Here is a 14450-nt window from a genome sequence, read left to right as displayed (position 1 = left end):
ATTGATAACATGTCTACAGATATCATACTGAGGCCACAATGCATTCACAAACATGTAAGGAAGAGAAGTCAATACATGATAAGAATGCACTGAGTGATTTTCTTTCAAAATAGAACTATCCTCTAACCCTCAACAGATGCAGTCAGCTGATGACATTTAACAATGACCCCATCTGGATCTGATTCTCATATGGAGTTGAGATCATACTCTGCCAGTCATTTGTGGTGTAAATGAGGTCTCACCGTTTGACTCAAAGTATCTTCTTCGTGATGATGAAATACTGTCAGAAATGTATTGTAGCTATATCTGGTGTCTTGTTCCTGTAATCTTATCACTGAGGAGACAAAAGCATGCCGACCATTCAAGACCATCCTGTGCTACACAGAGAGGTCAAAACTAGCCTGTCTTACATGAAGTCATTGTCTCAAAAAAGAAAAAAAGCAAATTACATGGTGTATGTGTTGGGGCTGGGTTCCATGTGAAATTCCCTTATTGTGTCTAGTCTCCACTTGCTATAAAAAGAGGCTTGTTTGAGGAGGGATGGTAGCTGTACTTACCTGTTGGTATAAGAATAAGAGTTAGAATGTAGTTAAGGATTATGCTGGCCAAGCAAAGAGGCAGTGTGGTGATTTTCCTAAGCTTCATGACTTCACTAGTTTCAGGAAACTTGAAAGATTTCTTATATCAGGTATAATTCCCCACTTTTTGAATGGACTTTAAATCCACTTAGACAGTGCCTGCATCTATGGCTCAAGGAGCATTATAGAGGAGGGAAACAAAAATGTGGTAAGAGTCAGTGTAGCGATAACACCTGTGCTACTACCACCCATTCACCATGTCCCAGCGAGGATCTCTGGATCAAAAAACAGAGACAAAGATAGTGGGTCACTCACCTCAGCAGAATGCCGAATGTCATTTATTGAAAGAGGGATGAAACCTTAAATACAGGCTTACAGCACAATGGGAGAACCCCAGAGGGCAGAAGTTCACTACTGATGTTTACAATCTTGCATCTAAGCTGTTAATGCCCAATATGCAGGATACACAAACAAGGAACTTCCCTTAAGCATTCAGGAGCGTGGGAACCAGCAGGGAATTAGCATAGGGAGGACATCTGGTCAAGGTTGGCAAGCAGGTAACAGCTACCCAAATTGGGAGGAGGCCAGGGCCCTACAGGTCCCCCCTTTTTACTAAAAAAATGAGCTTCTGACTTAGGTTGTGTGGGACATCAGCAGGTCACCTTACCCATCATGGAGACACCTGCCCAGGCCACACAAGTGCTCTGTCTTAGGTTGGTGAGTGCCCCCCAAGCATTACCCATCTCTGAATACTCATTATCATACAGGCTCAATCACATGAGCTGTGGAGTTAACTGCTGCCAAAGATCTCAAAGTGGCACTGGGCTTGCAATCTGTGTGACACAGAAAAGACCAACAGAAGTCCTAACCCACACATAGCTGGGAGGCTAAAGGCAATTGAGCCATTCCCTTCCTTTGAGCCTTATGCAAATTGGAGTCCTCATAAGATGGTATCCCAAAAGCAAATGGAACTTGAGTTTTATAAATTTCAAAGCCAATCGAAATGTATATAACTATTGAATTAAATTTTTCATGCCCAATAGAATGAAAGATTAATTAACTGTGGTTAATTAATGTGGCTACTTTTGCTGCCAGGGTCTCCATTGTGCTAGCTGTAGTAACCAATTATGATATAGCAATCCCAGAAACAGTAGCAGAAATGGCCATCACTGCTATAGCAGCAACAAGGCAGCAGCGATGTTAAGTTCTCTTCTGGAGCATGTGAGCATCCACTAGCATGGACACAACTCCAGGAACCCGAAACACCAAGGCCCATATTTCTTGATCCCAGCATGACTTAAGCTGGCAGCTCTGCAAAAGAACAACCAAGAACCATAAAGAAAAAACAGACAGCACACAAGGAATAGAACTAATAGTCTCAATAATGGCTACATTCAGGCTCACAAATTTTAAGGTATCTTCATTGGAGGCTCAATGAATTTCAGGAGGCCAATAAATGTTGCACAGAGCCACTCCTGAAAAGTAGGTACTACACCAGCTTGAAGAGGGTTGCAAAATGTGAAAAGGCTTAGCTGACATGCTACTGTTAACAAATGGAGGTCAGTGACCTTCAGGGTTATCCTTAATCTCCAAGGTGTCTGGGTGACACGTTCTCAAACATGCTTGAAAGAGCAGTTACCATACATTACCTTCTGGAGAATCCAGCTGCATGGCTACAGTTCCTAGGCTTACAATAATGTTTGCCAAGGCTAGCCATATTGGGCTCTCAATCCCCATTGGCATCAGAAGGGGAGAGTTTTTCATAAAGGCCCAATAGGTCTCTGCCATGTTGGGATTCAGCAGCAGCCACAGGGTGTACACAGTGCTGAGGAACCCAAAGAGGAACCTCATTGTTCTGTGGAAAGACACAAACAGATCCCTGGGCCCACACCAACACCGGATCAGGTCATCTCCAAGTGCCAGTAGAAAGATCCTTCCCTCACACCAGAGGATGATTTGCAACAGGAGCCCTCCAGTGCTTATCTGCAACAGATACTCCAGCAGAATCCACCAATAAAAAAATTTAAAATATATAAAACAAGGGAAAGAATAGAATGTGGAGAGGAGAGATGAGCCCCTAGCTCCCCCTTTTTACTTTAGCAATATAAGTTTTTAAGGTACGATGGCAGCATCCTACTATAGCCTGTGCTTGAGGATTATAAGGTATACCAGTCTTATTAATGATAGAAAAATCTTGGCAGAATTTTGAAAATCCCATACTGCTGTAGGCGGGACCATTATCAGTCTATGCATTTTGACACTCTCATGTAAGCAAAAGCATGAAGACAATGATTCTTTACATTTTTAACCTTTTTCCATGAATGGGCAGAACCAAAAATTAGAGAGGAATATGTATCAATAGACACATGGACATATTGTAATTTTCCAAAGGAAGGCACGAGTGTGACATCCATTTGCCACACATGATTAGGTAAAAGTCCTTGGGGATTAACTCTCAAATGAGGAACAGGTAAAAATTCAGCACAAATACGACATGATTTAACAATCTGGATGACTTGTTCCTGGGTTATGTCCGTATGATGACGAAGAGATCCAGCATTAAGATGATAATGTTGAAGCAACTGAGTAGCCTTTTCAAAGGCAGAACAAACTAATGTGACAGCCATATGAGTTACCTTCGCTTAGAGGTCCAGGCAATTGAGTATGAGCTCTAATATGGCCCACATAAACGTTATGTGAGCGGGACCATCATATAAGTCCTTGCAACTTGCAACAAATATTCATGAATGGGAGAAATGGATGGTATGTAGGCTGCTGTCTCCAAAGGCATAACTGCATGTGCCACATATTGGCTATCAGTATAAATGTTTAGAAGCTCATCAGAAAACATCTGTAATGCAAGCAACAGTGTCTGTACCTCCACCATCTGGGCAGAAGTGCCCTGGACTTTCAAAACTACCACAGCAAAACCACGTGAAGTGCCATGAGTAAATACCACATGGGCCTGAGGGATAGGAGTCACTGTACTATCTTTGGAAATACAACAGGATGCAATTTAAAAAATTTACACACATCATTAGAGGGGTAGTGAGTATCAAACTGACCCTGCATGGAGCATGTCAATATGGCCCAATCATTATCATTAGCTTGCAACCATGCTATTTAAGACTGGGTGTATGGAGTCATCACAATATCTGGCCCCTTACCAAGAGTTTGAACACTAATCTTGATTCCCTTAAATATAATCTGAGCAATAGCCTATGGATAAGGACTAATGGTTTTTGCTGGAGAAGCTGGGGAATGTACCCATAGAATTGGACCTGTGTGCCAAAACACTCCAGTAGGTGAATGAGAAAAACAAAATATCAAATACAATAAGGGAGAAGAAAGATCTCTATGTTGCACATGAGCCTGCTCCAGGGCCTCTTGCACACACTGTAGGGCTGTATGCCCTTCAGCTGTTAATTTACAGGGAGATAAAGGGTCAGGGTTGCCCTTTAAGATATCATACAATGGATGAAGTTGACCTGTTGGAATCTTTAAAGTGGACCGAAGCCATTGACTATCTCCCAGAAAGGTTTGGAAATCATTAAGTGTGTGTAGTTGATCCATACACAGAATAATCTTTTATGGATGTATGCCTGTGTGTAACAATTCATGACCTAAATAATGATAGGGAAAGGATACCTGTACCTTTTCTGGGGCTATTTGTAAATTAGCCAGACAAAGAACCTCTTGTAATTTAGAAAAGGCATCAAAAACAAGTTTTTTTAATCTTTAGCAGCCAATTAAATATCAGTCAATCACAATTAAATGTTAATATTTAGGAATTGCCACGGGGGCAGGCAAGCCAAGCTGTGTTGCTCCCATGAGAAGCATGATTTTTATTTACAGCTCTAAGATCTTATAATAGCCTCCATTTTCCTGACTTCTTGTAGAGGCCAGTGGGGATCTCAAGATTCTTGTGAAATTATAGATATGTCCAGCACCAGAATCCAGTAATATTTCAATCTCAATACCATATAATTTTGTTTTTAATTTAGGCTGTTTATCATTGATAACTGTTTGTCAAAACACCTTTTCTCCTGTACTTCCAAAGCCTCCAGTTCTACATATAGGCACCATTTTGTATTTAAAATATGAAAGCAATAATAATTGAACAATTCTATCATCAGCTTCTATTTCCATGGTCCTTTACATATGCCAATTATAAAAGCATTAAATACAATCTCTATAGGATTTGAAGAGGTAACTTTAGGTAAAAAAGAGGATCTTTTTTTTATAGATTTCAAGTAACACATTAATGTAAATCACCAATTATTAACAATGTGGACCAATTTACCTGTATTTTATTTATTGGAAAAATAATTTTGTAACCTCTTTATTAGCAAGAGATTTTTTTATGGGTTTATCTTAGCAACACTATTTAATAAGCTAACAACCCAATCCATTTCAGGTGTTATATTTCTATAGACTCTGCAAGAATTTCTAGAAAGCAACTTAAAGAGCAGAACCAAAGTTCCAGTAATGATCAACAGATAAGAGCATACCTAATATATAGTTCAAAATTATGAATTCTGTTCCTTTAGCTTATCTACATGAGAATCAAACATTCATCCAAATATTTATTAAGACAATCAAAAGAACAGAACATCCTTTAAACAATGAATGATTAATATCCCTGGAAATTCAAACAGCATTGACTTAGCATTCCATGTCCTGACCAAAACCATTTTTCACCAGAAGTTGGGCTTATTTAAACTTAGCACCTATCCCTCTCCCAGCCTCTGCTTGCTTGCCTGCCTGCGAATCTGTTTCCTTTGTCGGCTTCATGGCTACACCTCCTGCCTTGGCGTACCTGCCCGCCCACTGACCCAGGCCATCTCAAGCCCCATGAACATGCACTGCCATTTACACTTTTTACTCCCATGAAGGGACTGCCTGATAATGAGTTATTTCCACCATAAGAGAAAAAACAGAAAAACATTTCCCACGAAGGGATCCTACATATTGAATTATTCCCACTCTGAGGGAAAAAGAAAAAACATTTAAACCAAAATTAAACAAACAGACAACAAAACTTTAAGCTCTGGCCTTGCTTGTTTGTTCAGTCAGCAGCATTGAGGCCTACCTGCTGACTCTTTGTAATTCAGATGCTGCTGCTCTGTGCTGGCAGGCAGAAAGAGCTCAGAATTTTAGCTATCCTGAAAAATTTTAAATTGGAAAGAGCCTTTCCTCCTCCATTACCACTGGGAAGAGGCTTTTCTCTTTCCTTCATCCTTCCTCTACAGGGACCTAAAAATCTTTGGGCCTAGTTTCAAAATTTTTCCCCCTTTTACCGGGAAAATCCTTTTTTCTTGATTAAAATTTTTTCCCTTTTCTAACGGGAAATTTCCTTTTCTTCCCTCTTCTCTATTGGGAAGATTTCTTTTTTTATTTTCATGAAATCTTTAGCTGTCTTGCCCTATCTTAACTTCAGTGCCCTCCTGCTTCAGCAGTCCAATTAACTGACTGTGAGCTAGCTGCACCCATTTCAATTCACCCTTATCCTTTCTTTTTTTTCTTTAAATTGCTGGCCAGCCTTACCTTTTGGGTTTCCATCAGCAACGTCCCTTCTTTCTCGGTTCTCGGTAAAACCTCCATTTATATCGATAATGCCTGCGCTACCACCATCCGTTCACCATGTCTGAGTGAGGGGCTATGGATTAAAAAAACAGAGACAAAGACAGTGGGTCACTTGCCTCAGCAGAATGCCAAATGTCGTTTATTAAAAGAGGAAGGAAACCTTAAATACAGGCTTACAGCACAATGGGAGAACCCCAGAGGGCAGAAGTTCGCTACTGATGTTTACAATCTTGCATCTAAGCTGTTAATGCCCAATATGCAGGATACACAAACAAGGAACTTCCCTTAAGCATTCAGGAGGGTGGAAACTGGCAGGGAATTAGCCTAGGGAGGACATCTGGTCAAGGTTGGTAGGCAGACAACAGCTTACTCAATATGGGAGGAGGCCAGGGCCCTATAAGTCAGAATACTGGGAAGTCTAGTTGCAAATAGTCTCTCCTAGAATGTATACATAAAGACCAGGCAATGGCAAGATCAATGGATATGTTAGCACGGAAGAAGAAAATTCTTTGGGGTCCACCCCCAAGCTAAGAACTATTGTCAACTTACAATTGCTAGGAAAAGGATAATTTACCTCTCCCAGGGAACAGTCTCCTTCTTGGTTGTCCAGTGCAGATGGTCAGCTCTGAAACAATTTACACAAAAACTGACTCAGCAGGTTGAGTCATACACACACACACACACACACACACACACAAAGTAAAAATTTCAAAGAATAAAATTAGTATATTAAAAAGTTAAAAAGTAGTAAATTAAAAATAACCTGCATTTTCAACATGGGCTCTCTCCCCCATCCCTGCTTCCTACTCCATTATATCATTTTGTACTTTGTCCTATTTCCACATGCCTTCCTTTCACATAATGAACACTCTAATACTCTAGTTTTGAACCCATCTGCATCTACAAAGTCAGGAACTATTGAGCATGACTTGTCTAATCAAGTGCCACCTGGGTTCTGGGGTTGACTTCTCTTTCAATCTAGACTTGATCAGGCAGGAAGAAAGACACTAAGTGTATTAAAAAAATGTCTCTGTTGTTAGAACATTCACTCATTGATTTGGAAGAATTTTTCAAAGGCTGAGCAGTTTTGTACTTTTCAGTAAATAAAGCTTTTAAAACTGGAGCAGTGCATCCAAGGAAAATCTAACCAGCTGGTTACTATTAGGCTGCATCAGTGCCCTCAGTGGGATAATGAAAAACTGAAGGCAATTAAAAAATGATGAAAATTAAGTATGAAAGACAGAGGAAAATTTTTATTGATAACTGTGCTTGACCAAGATAATTGGATGCTAAACTGAAGGGTTAATGGAGTTAAAATTTTCAAAGGAAGTATCAGCTGAGGAGATCTGTTATGTCTATGGATAAACATGTATATAGAAATTATTACAAAGGTTTTAAGTACCTAAACTCACTTGAGTCCAGGAGCCTGATCTAGAGGAAAAGGATCTTGGTCTAGATGGCAGCAGTCCTCAACCTATGGGTCACAAACTCTTTCAGGTGAAATGATCTTTTCACAGTGGTTGCATATCAGATATTTACATTACAACTAATAATAATAATATCAAAATTACAGTTATGAAATAGCAGCAAACTTAGTTGCTTTACAAATGGAGAATGTATGCCATATGATAATATAGCTTCTTTAGATCTCCTTAAATCTAACATTTCTACTGGAGTCCAATTAGCTTATACATGCCCTAGACCAGATAGTTCCTGGAAGGTTACTGGATTAAGTTTGGTTGTTTGAAAACAGGCTATCTCTCTGTAACCATATAATTCAATCTTGAAATAATTTTGCCTTTAAATTCTTCTGCCTAGGTTTGAATTTCTCTATAATTCATTTTAACAGGTTTTCTAAAGTCAAACCTGAGTTAGGTTCAACTTTAAGTTTCTCCTGTCTGGGTCTGAATTTCTTTATGATTCATTTTAACAGTTTTTTCTAAAGCTGTTATCTTGGCACTAAAATTGACCAACCTTCTTAATGCTAAAATAAAAATGATCAAACAAATAATATTCATAGTTGATGTTACATACATCCCATCAACATTAATTATCCTCTCATTTAATTGTTCCATTTTAAGACTCTAATGTGCTATCAAACACAGACCAAATTCTTTCCACAGTAAAAATGTTTCCCATTTTTTTAATGTAGGAAAAATTTCTCTTTTAACTAATTTCACCCTTTAAGTTATCCTAATTGACTTACCAAATCTGTCAAATGTGTAGAGCAGTAGAAGTCCAAGGAATTTCAAAGCAGTTACCTAATGTGGTGGCAGTCTGAGAAAGGAATCCAGAGAAAACCCACCACTCACTAGAGGAAGAAGAGCTAAAGAAAGTCTGGCCACATGCTCAAGTCTGAGCCTTATAACCAGGCGTGAGCCAGGGGTTCTGTAAGCCCACAAGCAGTCTGGCCATGTGCAGCTCCAGCAGCATGCAGCTCCAGCAGAGTGCCACGCTGGCCGTGTGCTCCAGCCAAGCTGGGGCCTGCAAGACCACAGGCAAGTGGCTTTTTTTGTGAATTCCTGCCCCACTATTTGGACATCAAATGCAGACAAATTTTAAAACTGTCTTATTAAATAAAAAGCATGGAGCCAAATATAGGGATGAAAACTGTAGATGTAACCAAATGTCTTATTAAATAAGAAACACAGAACCAATGCAAAGAAGAAAGCCAAGAGATCAGAGCTAAGAGCCTTACTGCCTGCTGTAGCTACTCTCTTAAGCCAAGAGACCTCTCTGAAAGGGGCCTACTTCCTGTGTGTTTGTCTTTATATAGTCTTTCTGTTCTGCCTTCTCATTGGTTGTAAACCCAAACACATGACTGCCTCATCACTGCCTGTATGTACAGCCCTCCTGGTCTTCTATAGTGTTAAGATTAAAGGTGTGTGTCTCCAATGCTGGCTGTATCCTTGACCACACAGAGATCTACCTAGCTCTTCTACCAAGTGCTGGGATTAAAGGCATGTGCCACGAATGCCCAGCTCTGCTATGGCTTGCTATTAGCTCTGACCCCCAAGCAACTTTATTTATTAACATACAAATAAAATCACATTTCAGTACGAATAAAATACCACATTTCCCCTTTTCTATTTTAATAAAAAGAAAAACAGCAAAAGGTTATAACTAACAAAAGAAAAACTATATACAAAACTACAATAACTATATACAATATATACAAGTAATAAATACTTAAACAATGTCTAGTCCATTTGTATTTGACAAATTCAGAGAAGATAATTTCATTATCTATCCTATTTTGGTAAGTCAAAATGTATCTAATTCTCTCTCTATCCGAATTAATCTTCAACTATAACTAACTAATCTTCAACTATAACTAACTAATCTTCAACTCCCTCAGAGACCCAAGAAGGAAATAATATTAGCTAACAAAAATGAAAACAGGAAATGCATGCAAGCAACTTCCAAAAAATTTGAGAGTTGACAGAAAGAGTCAGCTGACCTGAGGTTTCTTTGCGGTGTTGGGGCATCATTTTCAGCCTATAAGCTTAGCGTATCTAACAGACTCATTTGTGAAGTGGGATGTACACAAGATCAACAGGTCAACCTCACATTGGGTGAGAGCAGTCCATGTACCAGAAACACCTGAATTCCACTAGTGTCATATCATGATTCAGGATTTTAAATTCTGGAAATTGTTGACGGTTTTTTAATTCAGCTGTCCATTCTTCTTGGCTGTGTATATATGGCTTCATCTCAGCATCCCCTTCTTCTCCACATCCCTCTATTAAATGCCAGTCTACTATTGAGAGGCGTGAGCTTAGTTACTCTTCAAGAATAACTGTTTCAGCTGCTGTTCCATTGCACATCGGAAGTCACTGGCCCACTGCCTGTTCAGCTGCCTTGGAAGAAAAGGGCACTGTACCTTTTCCGGATTGTAAAGGCCACTTCAGGGATGGTGCCATATTGTCCTGGCCTCAGAAGATGCCTTTTGGTAAAGCCATAACCACACTTGTTTTGGCAACAATCAGTAGTCCTTTGTTTCGTGTCCTTTCTGTCCATTTTGTCCTGTTGATTCAAGAATACTTTGTTGTCCAGTGGCTAACTTTTGCCACAATGAAAGTTGTGGCAACTTTCCATATGCAGTTTCTTCAATGACCATATTTTCTCTGAAGTAGATTGGTACTGCCAGGAGCCGACATGCCTCAAAAAAGAAAGTTTTCTAAGTTATTAAAACATTTTAAATGCCATATTCTGTAGATCTCTGAAGGGTTTGAAGATGACCTGTCTATCTAAAATATATCTGCTCAAATTTTAAAACATATCTAATATGACTACAAGTTCTATTGTAATGTCTAACTACTAACTTTCATTTCTTTATATCCTAATAGTCGGTAATAATAACATTCAAGGATCAGAAAATTGCATTGTTAAATGAACGGTATAAGTACAATTAGAAATATACATATAGCATTTTCTAACAATATCAGTTTCAAATTTGTATACAATATAAAACAATCCAATCCAATGTAAAGTATTTAAAACTAGTAATTGTCTTTTTCTTCTTTTCTTTCTTTCTCTCTCTCTTTTTTAAACAAGAACCTTAAATCTAATCTCCTTTGCTTAGCCTTTTTCCTAACCCTTGACAACAACTTGTAATCAACCCCCCTAAACAATAAAAATTATCCCAGACCCAAAACCCATTAAAAAGACCAAAAAACCACCTGCCCCACACCACCTCTTTGGGAATGTGGGCATCGTATTCTGAAAATTGCTTCCTGCTGGGTATGGGCGAAGTTATCTTTATCCTGGAAGAAAAATTTTAGGTTAATTGTCAAATTCTATAACTATATCTTTCATTATCCAGTCTGTGTATAATGCCAAAGTTCAGGGTTTATCTCCAGTCCTTATTCAAGTAGTCTTTGAGACTGAATCATCTCAGCTAGCTCTCTCAAAATTGCTCTGAGCACCTTGTAGTTCAAGGCTGATCTGTAGATGATGTTTGTCAGCTTAGTGATATTATTATTGTCCATGTGGAATTATTGTTGTTGTGGGGCCCCATCTTTTTCCTGGAGATTTCAGTTGATGTTAGGCCTGGCCATGATTTCCTGCAGAAAACTGATAAGAGACTCGAACACAAAGACATATATATGCAGCTAATTGAAGCCTTTTTTCTAGAATTAGTTAGTACTCTATCTGACCATTCATATCTTAACAAAGTTTAAAATGTATATATATATATATATATATATATATATAAATCTTGTAAATTTTGATATAAAATTTATGCTTTAAGAAAAGGTTAAAGAATCAGAATAGACTCCCTTAATTAAATTGGCTTTTGTCCTGTCCCATAGCAGAAGATGGCTCTTTTCTTCTGGCATGATACAAGGAGTTTGCATTTTGCTTTTAACAACATGCTTGAGTTTAAAGAAGGAGAGAGCCATTCTCCAACTCCAAAGTCAGCTTTAAATTTTAATTGAACTGGGACTATTAGAAGACCAATAGTGTTAAATCTTTAGAGAAGAGCAGAAACAAACATTTAGGAAGACATAACATTTTTAGATAATATATACCCATACGCATTTTCACTCTGTTTCCTGGGATAGATGATCTGTCCCTTTTCTTCAGTTGTCTCATTTGTCCTGTGTTCTTCAGATTCCTTAATCTTCATTCTCCTAAAAGACAAAAACAAAAACATTTCCCCAAGACTAATTTTGGGGATGTTCCTTTTTGGCAAGTTAATATCTGATTAAATGAAAAGGCATGTGCTACTGGTACAAGTTAGTTTAAATTGGATGTTCATGCTGGTTGATGAACTATCACCTCCTCTAATTAAGAGGTTTCTCTTGTTCAAATTGAACCTTTATCAATTTTGATGGTACCCACAGCTTATCTTCTCCTATAGAAACAAAAGCAAAACATGGCCCCCATGTAATGCATATCCTGGTTTCCATTCTGAGGTCAGCACATCCTTAAAGTATATAGGCTGATTTAATTCTGTAGTTTTTTTCTATTATCCAATGTCTCTCTGCAGCTGTTGTTCCTTTCTCATTGGTATTGAGAAAATTAAAGTTTGAGCATTTAACTGTTCTTCTACCAGCTCTTCTAAAGCCTGGAGTTTCTCTGTTGTTAAAGGCCATTGCTGAACCCATAAAGGCTTGTCTGTTAACCATTTTAAAGGTAGAGCTGTTGGTGTCTTTGGGAGATCATCAGTTGTTGGGCCCTGTTCTTGTATAATATGGATGGCTGGTGACCACTCAAAATAATGCCTTCTAATATTTCTCTCAGAAACAAGTGCTAGTTTATGATTTGTTTCTGAGATTGGATGGATGTTAATCTGAGTATTCCATTGTTGCAACAAGTCTCGACCCCACAGGTTCATAGCTATGTTAGCCACATATCATTTTAATTTTTCTCTCTGTCCTTCTGGACCTATACATTCGAGCCATCTTGCACTCTCTTTCACATGAGATAATGTCCCAATTCCTAACAGTTGAACATTTACCTCCTGAAGAGGCCAAGTTGGATGCCAAAATTCTGGTGCAATTATGGTAATGTCCATACCAGTGTCTACAAGACCAGACAACAAAACACCATTTATTTTTATTGTTAATTTTGGTCTTTGTTCATTAATAGAAGTTTGCCAAAAATTTTTCTTTGTTTTCTCCTGAATTTTCTATTCTCTCTGTTTCATCATCCTGACCAGCATGATTTATTCAAATAGGCATTTGGTTTTTTGATTGCTCTGAGTAGGGGTTTCCTCTACAGCTGCAGGAAAGGTTGAACTGGATTTGCTATGGGGGCCTGCGTGAGGCCCCTCTGGGAGTTTCCTGAAGACTGAAGCAAAGGATTACCCTGTCTGTCCCTTGTTGATCTACATTCATTGGTCCAGTGTTTTCCCTTACCACACCTTCGACATACTCCAGAAGGAAGAGGCATTCTGTTGCCATTGTTCCTTGAAGACACATTGTTTCTAGGAATGACCTGTTTACAGTCCCTTTTCAAGTGACCTTGCTTTCCACATCCAAAACATCTAGCATTCCTCAAAACCTTTGAAATTGTTTCTCCTACCCACATATCATCATGGTCATGAGCCTCAACATTAACAGTGTCTATAATTCAATCCTCCAAAGATGCTGATCTTGCCTTTAATGGCCTGATTATTCTTTTGCATGCTGCATTCGCATTCTCAAAGGCCAAGGATTCAATTATCTTACTAGCTTCTGAATCCAGGACCATTCTCTTTACTGCTGAAGCCAGTCTTTGTAAAAAAAATCTGTGAAAGATTCTTTTGGGCCTTGTATAACCTTTGTAAATGACTCAGTTTTTTTCCTGGTTCCTCAACTCTGTCCCATGCATTTAAGGCTACCGTTCAACATAGAATTAGGGCTTGGATGTCATATAAACATTGTGTTTGTACTGAAGCATATTGGCCTTCTCCAATATGCTGATCCTGGCAAACTTGTATTCCTTTATCCCTCCATTGTTTTTCTATGTTTTTAGCCTCATCCTTGAACCAAGTTAACCACTGAAACCTTTGACTGGGTTCAAGAACAGCTTGTGTCAGCTCCCGCCAGTCCTGTGATACAATCCTATTATATGTTGACCAAGAGTTTAACATTTGCTTTACATATGGTGAATGCATGACATAACATACTATTGCCTGCTTAAACCTTTGTAAATCTAACATTTCAATTGGAGCCCAAATATTTTGTTTAGTCATTTAATTCGGTAACTGCTGTATGGCTACTGGATAAATTAAGGGTGACTGTGTGAAAACAGGCTTTCTGTCTGTAACCTTATGATCCAATCTTGAAACAACTTCACTGTTAATTTCCTCTGTCTGAATTTTTACAGGTTTAACAAGTTTTTCTAAAGCTGTCATTCTGGCACTTAATTTGACTCTCTTTTTAAATAGTAAAATGAGGATAAGCATGGTAATAAACTGCATAATTTGATCAACATTAATCTTCTCATATAGTTATTCCATTGTTAGACTGCCTAAAATTTCAAACAAAGCCAAGTTTTCTTCCAATGTACACATAAAACCCATTTTTTTAAATGTGGAAAAAATTCTCTTTTAAATAATTTCCTTTAAAATATCTGATATGTTAAGTGACTTACCACTCTGCGTAGAACAGCAGAAATCCGAGGGAATTTCAAAACAGCCACTTAGTGTCTGAGGTGTGAATCCAGAGAGAGAGAGAGAGAGAGAGAGAGAGAGAGAGAGAGAGAGAGAGGAGAGAAAGAGAGAGAGAACGCAAGAAAGGTAGCCGGCTAAAGCTTAAATCCAGCCACGTGTTCCCTCTTGAGCCAAGTCAAGGC

This window comes from Peromyscus leucopus, chromosome 16_21 (genome assembly GCF_004664715.2).
Source record: "Peromyscus leucopus breed LL Stock chromosome 16_21, UCI_PerLeu_2.1, whole genome shotgun sequence".
NCBI classification, from domain to species: Eukaryota; Metazoa; Chordata; class Mammalia; order Rodentia; family Cricetidae; genus Peromyscus; species Peromyscus leucopus.
This window is presented reverse-complemented; position numbering follows the sequence as displayed.